The sequence below is a fragment of the Abramis brama genome (genome assembly GCF_963993115.1).
Source record: "Abramis brama genome assembly, chromosome: 22".
Classification (NCBI taxonomy): Eukaryota; Metazoa; Chordata; class Actinopteri; order Cypriniformes; family Leuciscidae; genus Abramis; species Abramis brama.
This window is the reverse complement of record NC_139984.1, coordinates 30,417,052-30,429,676: the sequence shown is the minus strand read 5'-3', so window position 1 is coordinate 30,429,676 and position 12,625 is coordinate 30,417,052. Positions and strand designations below refer to the sequence as shown.

At 34.9% G+C, this 12,625-nt stretch overlaps 2 protein-coding genes across 2 annotated transcripts in view; one reads left to right on the top strand and one right to left on the bottom strand.

Annotated features, from left to right (window-relative positions):
* Window positions 1-9,193, bottom strand: part of LOC311072976 (uncharacterized protein) — a 31,437-nt gene extending 22,244 nt beyond the window's left edge. The window contains exon 1 of the mRNA XM_084098364.1: window positions 9,041-9,193. The gene's annotated coding sequence lies outside the window, so the exon portion shown is untranslated. The remainder of the gene's footprint in view (window positions 1-9,040) is intronic.
* The window catches only part of LOC311072984 (uncharacterized protein), a 1,552,487-nt gene that overhangs the window by 1,173,996 nt on the left and 365,866 nt on the right, over window positions 1-12,625 (top strand). The gene's annotated exons all lie outside the window — the stretch shown is intronic.

The following is a 12,625-nucleotide window of genomic DNA, read 5'->3' as shown; positions in this document are numbered from 1 at the left end:
ATTAAGGATAATTTTGCTTCAGTATTTCGTGAAAAGAGACTTTTCCCGCAGCGTTCTACGAACGCAGTACGAGAGAACTCTCGTAAGAGAACAGACAGTAAAAAAAGTGGACTTCAAAGATTTCTTATTCTGTAGCTCCCTGTGGGATTTTTTTGACAAGTCCATAAAAATGCATCCATCCATGATAAAAGTACTCCACACGGCTCTGGCAGGTTAATAAAGGCGAAAGGTGAAGCGAAGTGATGCGTTTGTGTAAGAAACATATCCATATTTTATATTTTAGGGCTGGGAATCGATTAAAAAAAGTAACTGATTATTTACACAATTTGCTGTAATTAAATGCAATTAATTGCATTTCCCCCAAGCTTGTAATCATCAATATTTAAACTTAGAATAACCTAATTAAACAACAAAAAGGAAAAAAAGGAACAGAAAATAGCCCTGTATTAAAATAATATTAAACATCAATATATCAATATATTATTATTTTCAATAATCAATCAACATAATAAATTTAACAATTTATTATTATAATTTTTTTTTTACTAATTATCAAAATAAAACATAGTCCTACAAAGCTATTATTACAAGAGCATGTGATCAGAGCAGGTAATTTTACCATTGTTGTCAGCATGACTATACCAGCTCAGTAGGGCTATTTCACAGAAGTCTACTACTGAGAAAATTCACGTTATTTGACTTTGCTTTTCCAGTGCATGATCGGTACATGATTGGAGCGTTTGGGCCGTTAACGACAGAGCAGAACGCGCAGCGCAAACACGGAGCAGAACATTGAGCAAAGAGCTCAATGTTTGCTCAGTGTTGTGTGTGTGTGTCAGTGCGCCTACACACACACACGGAATGGAGAGCGCGGCGCGGAAAAGACCCGCTCATGAAAGCTGCGCGAGAATAAAACCTGATCGCCAAACACGGAGGGGTGGGACGGCATATTTTGCAGCCTTTTCCGCAACAGGAAGTCATTAAAATGAGGCAAAAAAAGTGCTGCGTTAATTGCATTTTTTTATAAACTCGTTAAGCATCTCAAATTAATCGCGAAGATTAACGTGTTAATTCCCCCAGCCCTACCATATTTATAATTTTATCGACTTAAATAACTAGCTTCCAGCAGACAGCCATATGCAAGTCAAATTACGCCCAAAGAGTTAGTCAACACATCGATACGCATATGCGCCTGCAAGGCTACGCATCACTACACTTCGGCCGCCATATGCGTCTATGCGTAGAAAAATGTGTCGTCCAAGTTTTTGATACGCGACGCACCGTTGTATGCAATACTATGCGTTGTTGGTGGGGGCAAAACTGCAAGTTGCTTGCGTCCGACGTGTAGACTATAAAAGGCTCTTGTCGGTGCATGACATAGGAGTAGCATAAGCTTTGACGGCTCTCGCGGTTCAAACAAACAGGGCTAGGCAATAAATTCAAGCTCCTCACACATTTCTCTTTATATGATTCTCTTTAATGATAATTTTTCAAAAAATCTCTGTGGAAAGAAAGTCAGATATAAATCTGGGACAGATATAAATCTGGCACGAGGGAGAAAAAAATAGATCATTTTTATTTTGGAGTGCATTGTGCGTTTAAAATTGACTACGGTTTTATAAAATGCAGTGGATACTTACTAGTGATGGACTTGTTTTTCTGTTGGTGCCTGTTCTGCTCCGTAAACATTGGTCCAATGCTTGATCTTAAGAAAATGTAAAAAGTGTGTTAATGTGTGTTAACAGACTATTGATCTGGGTGACATAGGACCATTTTTTATGTTTTTCTTAAGTGTTAGGCTATATAAATCTGGAGAACCCTTACTAACATTAACCATGGTTTTGCTACACTAACTAAATGGTAATAAATTATTGTAATCAATCCACCATAAAAATATTGTTTCTACACTTTACTATAATAAAAACCATGGTTAATTTAGCAAAGGACCCTGGGAACATGTCCTAAAAATAACAGCTCATCCAAAAAATAGACTCTCTATCGTTATTTACCGGTACTCCATGTTGTTCCAAAACTGTATGAATTTATTTTGTATAACCTTAATTAAGATATCTTGAGAAATGACTTCGCTGTTTTGTTTTTTTCCATAAAATGGGTTCCAATGTTGTTTTATTCCCAACATTCTTGTGTTTCACAGAAGTCATACAGGTTTGAAAATAATTTAATTTTGAAAGGACATTTATGTTTGGGTCAGCTAGGCCCGTAAAAACTCATATCAAGAAGACAGGTACAATTTTGACTGGAGGGTTTGGACCAGTGTGCCTTTGAGCAGAGTTTACATGTTCTGCCTCTATTTCACGTGTATTTTACTATGACAATACTCACCGCAACTGAAGATCATGTGGCTGGATAATTTATTCCCAAAATTCCTAGATAATAGGAAACACACACATACAGCAATATTATTAGCGATTTGTATTTACTTACTAAAAGAGACATAAAAAGCTTGCAAAATTTTACTCACCAGCTCAAAAACATATTATGATGATGACTCATCATTTTGACGGTAACGTTAGGCCGATATCCCGCGATCATTCAAAAGCCTAGTTTTCATAGTGTGGTTCGAGTTCCTCTCTGTATAAAGACACAATGTTCTCAGTTCACTCATTGTAAAGCTCAGACTATGCTGAGGTTTATTTTTATTTATTTTTATCAAAAACTAACTTAGCTGACAATATTTAGCCTAACGTTACACATGCAGCCTGAAACATTGACATAATATCGATATTGCTCTAGTCGCATTTAAAATTAGCTTCTCAATTTAACACACTATATTTTGATGTAGCAGAATGTATTTTTATATAAAATAAAGTTATTTACCTTCCGCAGATTGCAATATGTCCGTTACACGTAGGCTACGTTGTTAAAATTCGTTGTCCATTTACATCCCGCAACTCGCTCAAAATAAAAATGTAACAGTACGATGCAAAATAATCCATGTTTTAAACAATGTAAAAGCCACAGAACCGAAGGAGGCTAGTACTGAAGATCCTCCCGAGCAGCAGCAGCGCGCACACATACACTCTCACTCTAACGGACGAATATTCAAACTTCAAACTTGACCAGTAAAAGGCGCGCATAGCTGCCATTGGCCAGATTCCTGGATGACAGTCTAAATAGCCAATCATGCTCAAAACAACTCGAAGAGACAGCCAATAATGTGGTAACATTGCAATTACAGGAAAAGATTACATGTTTTAAAAGAAAGAATATGAAAAAAATGTGCACGTGCTATTTATTTAGTTGTATTTGTAAGCTGGCTGTTATATTTAATCAATTGGTTAAATGGTGTCTTCATTGCAGTGCATGATAAAAAAAATAAACTTACAATAACATATAAATAATAATAATAAATTACACAAATAATATATACCATGTATAACAACATATATTTACCACTGCTCTGCCAAACAGCAGTTTAAAAGAGCAAACATATTATATATTAAACAGAGCAAACATTGCATATGTAGGCTATTCATATACAATTCTGTATACCTATACCTACATGAAAAACTAATGGATTGGTATCATGGTAACATTAGAGTTACATTCATGTGACCCATAATGATCCTTTTGCACTTTAACAAAATATTGACCTTTCCTTTAGAAACACTCTTATGCCTAATAATGTCAACTTGCTTTTCACCCTGTGTGGCACAGTTACACAACCTGTTGGTTTAGGGTAAATCCTCTGTCCAACACAACACTTTGGTAACATTGGCATAATTCTATACAAGTTGCAACATATACCCCGGGTTTCACAGGCAAGGTTTAAGCCTGTAGTCCCAGACTAATATGCACGTTTGAGCTGTTTTACCTGAAAGCAACTTGCACTGACATATCTTAAAATATGTCAGTGCCATTGTTTTGTCTCAAGATGCACACCAGTAATGTTTCTTTTTCTTTTTTCTAAGGCACATTTTTAAAAGCTAATTAAATGCACTAAGGCCTAATCCTGGCTTAATCTAAACTCTGTGAAACCGGGTCTGGGTTAGAAATTAAGGGTTAAGGTTAACCCTAACTCTAACCCTAACCCTTGTCTACAGACTTTTATTTAACAGCATGGATACTCCAAGGTGTTGACTGCAGTGGTTAGGCCTTTAGCGTTGATACAGGACGAATAACTTCTCACTGTGACAGTCTGTAATGTATTTTAGCAAAGAGTGTTTGTATGGATTGTCCCTAATTAAGATAGAGCTATTGGTGCATTCAAGTCATGTCATAAACATCGTATTTACAAGTTGAACGCCACCACAATGATGAGAATATGAGTAGGAAGCTCAGGATTTTCTTTAACCCCGATCTTGAAGAGTTAGGGGTGTGTCAGTGGGAAACATTGTGGGATACTACTTAGGTATTTAGCAGTGACAATGAAGTAAGCTAATGCCTGCACAAAATATGATAGCATTAATATGTAACAGTATAATATGTGATGATAAAGTTTACAGTGGCTTCATTAATTTAAAACATTAAACAAAATTGTAAAACCTCATGAATACAAACTTCCCAGGAGGACTTAAATGCACCATATGTTCCATCGTGAACCCTGTTGGCCTGCTGTCTGACCAGCAAGCTCAATTTAACAATAATTGTGTAGTTTGATTGCTAAATGTTACATTTAAAATGTTCTAGTTTTGTTAACACGTCACATTACAAGAATTTTTTTTAAAAACACTCATCATCTCAGGTCTCAGTGATATCCTCAAAACATTTTACGAACGTTGATTTGATAATGTTCCTCCTCTGTTATTATGGAACATTGTGCCAATGTTTTACTGAGAACATTATATAATCTGTTATCTCAACAACATCCTCAAAACATCCTTAAAATGTTGCAATTAAAATGTTCTAATTGTGTTAACACATAACATTACAAGAACGTTTTATAAAGAACATTCAACATCTCATCTCTCAATGATATCCTCAAAATATTCTACAAATGTGACAGAGAGAATGTTCTTCTTTTGTTATCATGAAACATTGGGACAATGTTATATTGAGATCATTGTACAAACTTTAACTTTAACAACATTCCCAAAATATCCTCAAAATATTGCAAGTAGAATGTTCTTCTTTTTTATCATGAAACATTGGGATAATGTTATTTTGAGATCATTGTACAAACTTTAACTTTAGCAACATTCCCAAAATATGCTCAAAATGTTGCAAGTAAAATGTTCTAATTGTGTTAACTCGTCACATTAGAAGAACATTTTATAAAGAACAATAAACATCTCATCTCTCAATGGTATCCTCAAAACATTCTACAAATGTGACAGAGAGAATGTTCTTCTTTTGTTTTTATGAAACATTGGGACAATGTTATATTGAGATCATTGTACAAACTTTAACTTTAACAACATTCCCAAAATATTCTCAAAATGTTGCAAATAAAATGTTATAATTTTGTTAACTCGTCACATTAAAATAACGTTTTATAAAGAACATTCAACCTCTCATCTCTCAATGATATCCTCAAAACATTTTCCTAATGTGACAGAGAGAACGTTCTTCTTTTGTTTTTATGAAACATTGGGACAATGTTATTTTGAGATCATTGTACAAACTTTAACTTTAACAACATTCCCAAAATATGCTCAAAATGTTGCAAGTGGAATGTTCTTCTTTTGTTATCATGAAACATTGGGACAACGTTATATTGAGATCATTGTACAAACTTTAACTTTAACAACATTCCCAAAATATCCTCAAAATGTTGCAGGTAAAATGTTCTAATTGTGTTAACTCATCACATTAGAAGAACGTTTTATAAAGAACAATAAACATCTCATCTCTCAATGATATCCTCAAAACATTTTCCTAACGTGACAGAGAGAACGTTCTTCTTTTGTTATGACAAAACATTAAGACAATGTTATATTGAGATCATTGTACAAACTTTAACTTTAGCAACATTCCCAAAATATGCTCAAAATGTTGCAAGTAAAATGTTCTAATTGTGTTAACTCGTCACATTAGAAGAACGTTTTATAAAGAACATTCAACATATCATCTCTCAATGATATCCTCAAAACATTTTCCTAACGTGACAGAGAGAACGTTCTTCTTTTGTTATGACAAAACATTAAGACAATGTTATATTGAGATCATTGTACAAACTTTAACTTTAGCAACATTCCCAAAATATTCTCAAAATGTTGCAAATAAAATGTTATAATTTTGTTAACTTGTCACATTAAAAGAACGTTTTATAAAGAACAACAAACATCTCATCTCTCAATGATATCCTCAAAACGTTTTCCTAACGTGACAGAGAGAACGTTCTTCTTTCGTTATAATGAAACATAGGGACAATGATATTTTGAGATCATAGTACAACTTGTTATTTCAGAAACATTCCCAAAACATCTTTTGAATGTTGCAGTTAAAATGTTATATCTTAGTTTTCATATAACGTTATAGGAACATTTTTTAAAATGAGAAAACATCCTTAAAATGTTCGGTAAACATTACATTCAAATGTTTTCTTTAGAACATTAACCAAACTTGTAGGGAATGTTAGCGAAAGTTCTGAGAACGTTCCCTGCTAGCTGGGTCTATATCATAACTAAAAAGATGTTTGAGCCCTCTTTAATGTCCAGGTATACAAGTCAATGTTTTTTCTTTGTTCAGTTTGCACAGTTCATGGGATGAAGCTGGTTGAAGCTCTTAATTTTGAGCTCTCTCAAAGTGCACCAGATTGATGCATTTAACCTTAAAATGTAGCTACAATGTTTTCTTGAGGGGGACCATGCCCCCGGACCCCCCTAGAGAGACAGAGGTCTACCCAGCATGTAGTTTCACAAAATCCTAAAGAACGATCATTTATGAACTTTACTCCAGCATAGTATAGTGCAACAAAGTCCTCATTGAGTAGGAATGTCGCCTAGGGCGCCAAAAAGGCTAGAAACGGCCCTGTTCTGAAGCATGAAACAAATCAGGATCCACTCGGTCGAGTGGCACACAACACCGGTAACATCGGAGCATGTCGGTACTACAGTCTTATCATTTAGCACTTTTTTCGGATCCATTCCCTATAATGTCCACACAGAACTGCCCATCTACCTGTAGTAGCAGCAGCGATAAAGAGACCGACTACGGTGATCATCTTCGTAAAAATATATATATATTCAAAACATAAAGCCAAAAGTTCACTTCAGTGTTAAAGCAAACGCATAGCGCTGCGAATTGCGTACAGTCCTATTGGGGTGTGTTCACTGTACAGAGTCAAGAGATAACAATGATGCATGTCGGTCTCATAAAAAAGGGTCGGTCTCCTCTTTTTTTGTTTTGCTTTTTGGTTGGCAAACCAGCTTGGTGCATTTCCGCCACCTACTGGGTGTGAAGCCTCGATGAGCGAAAGGAATATATAGGCTATATATATATATATATATATATATATATATATATATATATATATATATATATGTATGCATGTATGTATGTATGTATGTATATACCTTCTTAGTTTCTGTGCTTTCTGAAATATATTCTGAACTGTAATGATATTGATTTCCAAATCTCTTAATTTTTCAACTCGCTGATTTCTTTCTCTTTTATATGCCTCACAGTGTAAAATCACACGTTCAACTGTTTCTAATTTTCCACAATAAATGCAGCAGTCTGTCTCACACTTTCCTATAATATACAGTGAATAATGAAGGTTAGTGTGTCCTATATGGAGCCTGGTCATAACTCTTCTGTTTCCATACCCTTCTTTCAATCCCCACTTTAGGTTAAATGCTGAATAGGTGTCTCCCTTTTGACTCTTTATTCCTTTCTTCTTGCCACACACAACTACTGTTTTAATTCTACTTCTGTTTTACTGTCTGACTCTCTCAGCAACAGACTGTAAAAAAAAACACAGAAAAAAAAAAACAATTGTGGAGCTAAAAGGTCCAACCACACCCCTGAAACTAAACATAATTCCGATTGGTCCGCGCAGCCGCTTCTTCTACACTTCAGTGGTTCGCCGCTGGGGGCGATGATCTCTGTCAACCCATGAAATGAATCATGAGTCACTGAGAAGATGAGAACAAATGAACAAGTGTCTGATCTCTGATCAGTTCTGTACATTTGTAGACGTTTTAATTAGACAGTAGTATAATTAAAATGAATAATGTTAGTTAATAGTCTCTTATTGGCCTGTTTAGCTGAAACATTCATAGAACAAACAAAACAAACCCTGACATTTGATAAAAGAACATATGAAGAGTTCAGATGTTATGTTTGATATGTCACATATTCTTGAATAGTGTTGATATTTTAATCTGTGCTGTATTTATTTGTACCTGGGGACTGCAGATGCAAATTAGCCTAAGGCTGACTCTGGTGTAATGCATCAAATGTTTACATTTATGTTTTTAATTGCACATGGTCCCTTTTAAATAAAATAAAATCAAATCAAATCAAAAAGATGCAAAAGCCTCTGAGTGCCATCTGAAATTTTCTTCTAGAATGATCATTTTTATCAAGCTCGTATATTAAAGTTCAATAATTCCACTTAAATGGCAATGCAAATTACATATTAATTGTCATTTAAGTGAAATTACTACACTTAAATATACAAGCTTGATAAAAATGATCATTCTAGAAGAAAATTTCAGATGGCACTTAGAGGCTTTTGCATATAGGCACTTGATATAGGCATATATCATTCATGATATATTCTTCATATAGGCACTTGATAATCTTATTAGACGATTCGATGATTGCATTTGAAAAGTTTTACTTTCAATAAAAAAATGTTTAAAAAAAATTGCAATAGATCTGTAAGAGGTGTTTTTATGCATACAAAGTCCACATGCATGTTTGGCCCGGATTTAAATTATTATCTATCTAAATCTCATAAAAGTTATAAAAGAAATGCTCTTTTATATTAGGCTACTTCAAAACATGGTATTCTATTTGTTAACGCAATGTGTTAACTGTTAAATATGCAGTATGTTAGTCTACCATATACAAGTCATATTATATGTAATTAACAGATTCATACTCTCGGATGTGAATATATTTTACTTACTTGTGACAGCGAGGAAGGTTTGCAGAAACAGCTCATCGTTTCTGATCTTCCGAAATGGCGACTTCCCCGGTTGCTTTTGTGGTTCAGTCTACTTTACTTTAGCCAGAGCAGCCGTTGAGCACCTCCCTCTCCTACAATTCTCTACAATTTTCTAACGCATTGATTTGATTGGCTGCTTGGATGCTTATTTTCTTGTGGGTGTTTAGTTTTTTAGTCTGTGGTTTCACTTTGACAGCCGGAAGTTCCCTTTGTGGGTGATGTGACTCGCAAGACCATGCAGTCAACGGTGCAAATCACTCTGCTTTGCTCTTTGCAATTTTTTTTTGTGTTCTTCCTCCTCCTTGTACTCCTATTTCTACAGTACTGTACCCTGCACCTCACAAACTTGTCCTTTGTGTCTGTGATACTGTAATTATTGTTCTTTGTTGATATGAACCTGCAACCAGTCAAAATATTGAGCAGTCAGTACTGTAAACAAATGGTACTGTTAACAATGTTCAGGGCCTTACAATTTCTTCATTGTACAGTATATAGCCTACAATGCACTGTACTACACTATACAATACTAAAAGGGACAAAAATCAAAGGAGTAAACATGTGATCAATGTGCTTCTTCTTATCTTTGGGCTGGGTCAGGTCAGGCCAGGCCAGAGCACTTTGTTGACATCACAAGCAATATTGTCCCTCCTCCTTTCTTACCCTATTCCCCCTCTTCCTCCTCTTCCCCCTCTTCCTCCTCTTCCTCCTCTTCCCCCTCTTCCTCCTCTTCCTCTTTCTTGCCCTCCTCCTCCTCGTCACCCACCTCGCATACGCACTCATCCTCGTCCTCTCACATAGTTTCTTCTATCCATTCTCAGACTTTATCCTTCCCACCTTCAACAACCTGTTTACTCTTTGAACTGGCTCATATTGGTTGTGTCACATCATTTGAAACAGGTTAAATCAATTTTGAGTGGTTGTGTTCAATCAATGACGTGTGTTCTCTATTTGTATTTGATTGTTGCCTCTTGTGTTTACCAGTATGGATGACATGTGCATTAGAGTGCAGGATGTGTTTTGAGAATGAGAATGTGTTTAGAGTTTTGCTGAAAAGTCGAAGTGAGATCTGCAAATTGTGTTTTACCATGTGAAATGGTTTAAGGTATTGACAACAGAAAGCACAATTAGCAAAATGAATTCAGGCAACTGAGAACTTTGTTCAGCCAATGGGTTTTAGTGTTTTAGCAATTGAGAAAAACTGTAATATTAGCTATAGATTGCCAAATGAATATGATTGTTATACTGAACTATTTATCATCCATTATTTCCATCTGTTTTTATAGAACGGTGTAAATGTTTTAATAGTTGATTATAGATTTGAATTGTCTTTAAGATATGGGTATTTTGCGTTTGTTTATTATGTTGGGTTATGTAGCCTATACTTTTTGTCTTGTGCTGCCTATCTTGACCAGGACTCCCTGTAGAAGAGATATTGTATCTCAACGGGACCTTCCTGGTTAAAAAAATAAAATAAAATAACAATAGACTTTTCAGTTTGCACGTTTATGTGGGCCTACTTAAACAAATGTAAACTTAAGCTAAAACTTAACATAATACAAACTGAAGAACTGAGTTTGCTAATACATTTCTACAGTAATAATTCCATATTGAAATGTATTGGTTTCACTTTTCAGGATGAGATTCACTGGCAGGACAGAGCCCAGGATTCGCATGACACACACACACACACACACACACACACACACACACACACACACACACACACACACACACACACACACACACACACACACACACACACACACACACACACACACACACACATTGATCTCCATCTAGTGGTGCAATGCTGTAAAATACAGAGTCACTGAATTAATCCTTTTAGTGAATGGATTCAACATATTTTAATAACTGGAATAATTCATGGGAAGAATTAAGTGTCAAATGAGACTTGAATACTTGGCGAATAGAGTTATTGCTGATCAGTTTATTCAGGTATTTTAATGTTACCTTCTTGGCAGATTATAGCAAGGCCTGAGAAACTCATGGAAATTAATAAAAATTTAAAGTCATAATTTCTAAACTAAAAAAATTCAATTGTATAATTCTAAAATATCAGCTTCAAAGTATTAGTTCTAAACAACAACCAAAAGTGAAAATTAATTTTTCAAATGTGAAGGAACCACCCTGTGTTTTACCTTTATACACTAAACCCTAATAAGTTTTAAAGTCACCAAACTCCAAGATTAAGTAGAACTTAAAACTTTTATTTTGTACCACACAAACAAACATGTTCATGTGAAATGTGGTCTTGTGCAATTTGATTCCATGAACATCATATTAACATCAAATATTTTTTTCGTTTTTTCAATTCTCGTTATTCCATTCGAAATAAGAAATGTGATCGAAACACACGGACCTTCTAATTCATACCTCCTCTTTCAGCCTAATTCATAAAGTATTTTAATCACCAATAATGAGCACATTTTCTTTCATGTTTAAACAAACAAACAAAATATTAACCATTTCTTTCTTTCTTCATTCTCACAAAGAATTGGGAAGAGGAAGAGAGCGGAGATGGCTCAACTGAAGTAACAAAACAATATAATGGTTTATTTTAGTATACGTTTTGGTTAAATGCCGTATTGTTAAATGAAATGCGTCACGTCACGTTCAGGATGAGGAGCTGATTGTGGAAGACATGGAAACAGCATTTGAGTGGGAAATATGAGTGAAATGTGCAAAACAATGCTTGTAAATAACAGATTTGAAACCGATCTGGCTCTAATTAGGAAGTTTTTTAATCACCTTTTCTATCTGGCCTTTACAATATGTTGTTAATGAATTGCGACCTGAAAGCTGAAGAAAAAAAAAACTGTTCTTTGAATGGCATTGTGGTTTGGAAGATCATTACCAAATATGATGTTCACTCCTGTTGTAAAATTTGGGAATGTTTGGTTCAGGAAATGTGCTACCAGGATGGTGTGTCCATTAAAACACAGGGGTCCACTCAGTCCACCACTCATTTATTGTAACAGATCATGAATCATTACACTCCATTATTCACATCGGGTAGTTGGGCTGTTTTGGCCAAATATTTTATTATTTTCCCTTCTTTTATAAAGACTCCAAGTACACATATCCTAACATAAATCATGATGTGTTGATCTGATTGTTGAAGATCTGCTGTAGAAGCTTTTGTTCATCAAACCTGCAATCTCAACAATATGGTCAAATCTGTATAAATATACTTCTTAAAACAACAAAAAGATTGAGCATCAATACCAACATACAAGTTCAAATACAAATTCAATCTGTATTACTTCAAGTCTGATCTCCTTTCAGTATCATCTGATCCACAGACAGCATAAATGACCACAGCATATTGACTGACCAACTCATATTGCACACAAAACCGCAAAGCACTGGGGTTTAAAAAGGCAACGTTCTTCAATTTATAAATTAGTTGCTTTTAATGCTATGGATGACTATAAATAAATATGATTAAAACTATAGTATGTAGCTTTCATTTACATTTACACATTTGGCAGACGCTTTTATCCAAAGTGACTTACATTGCATTTC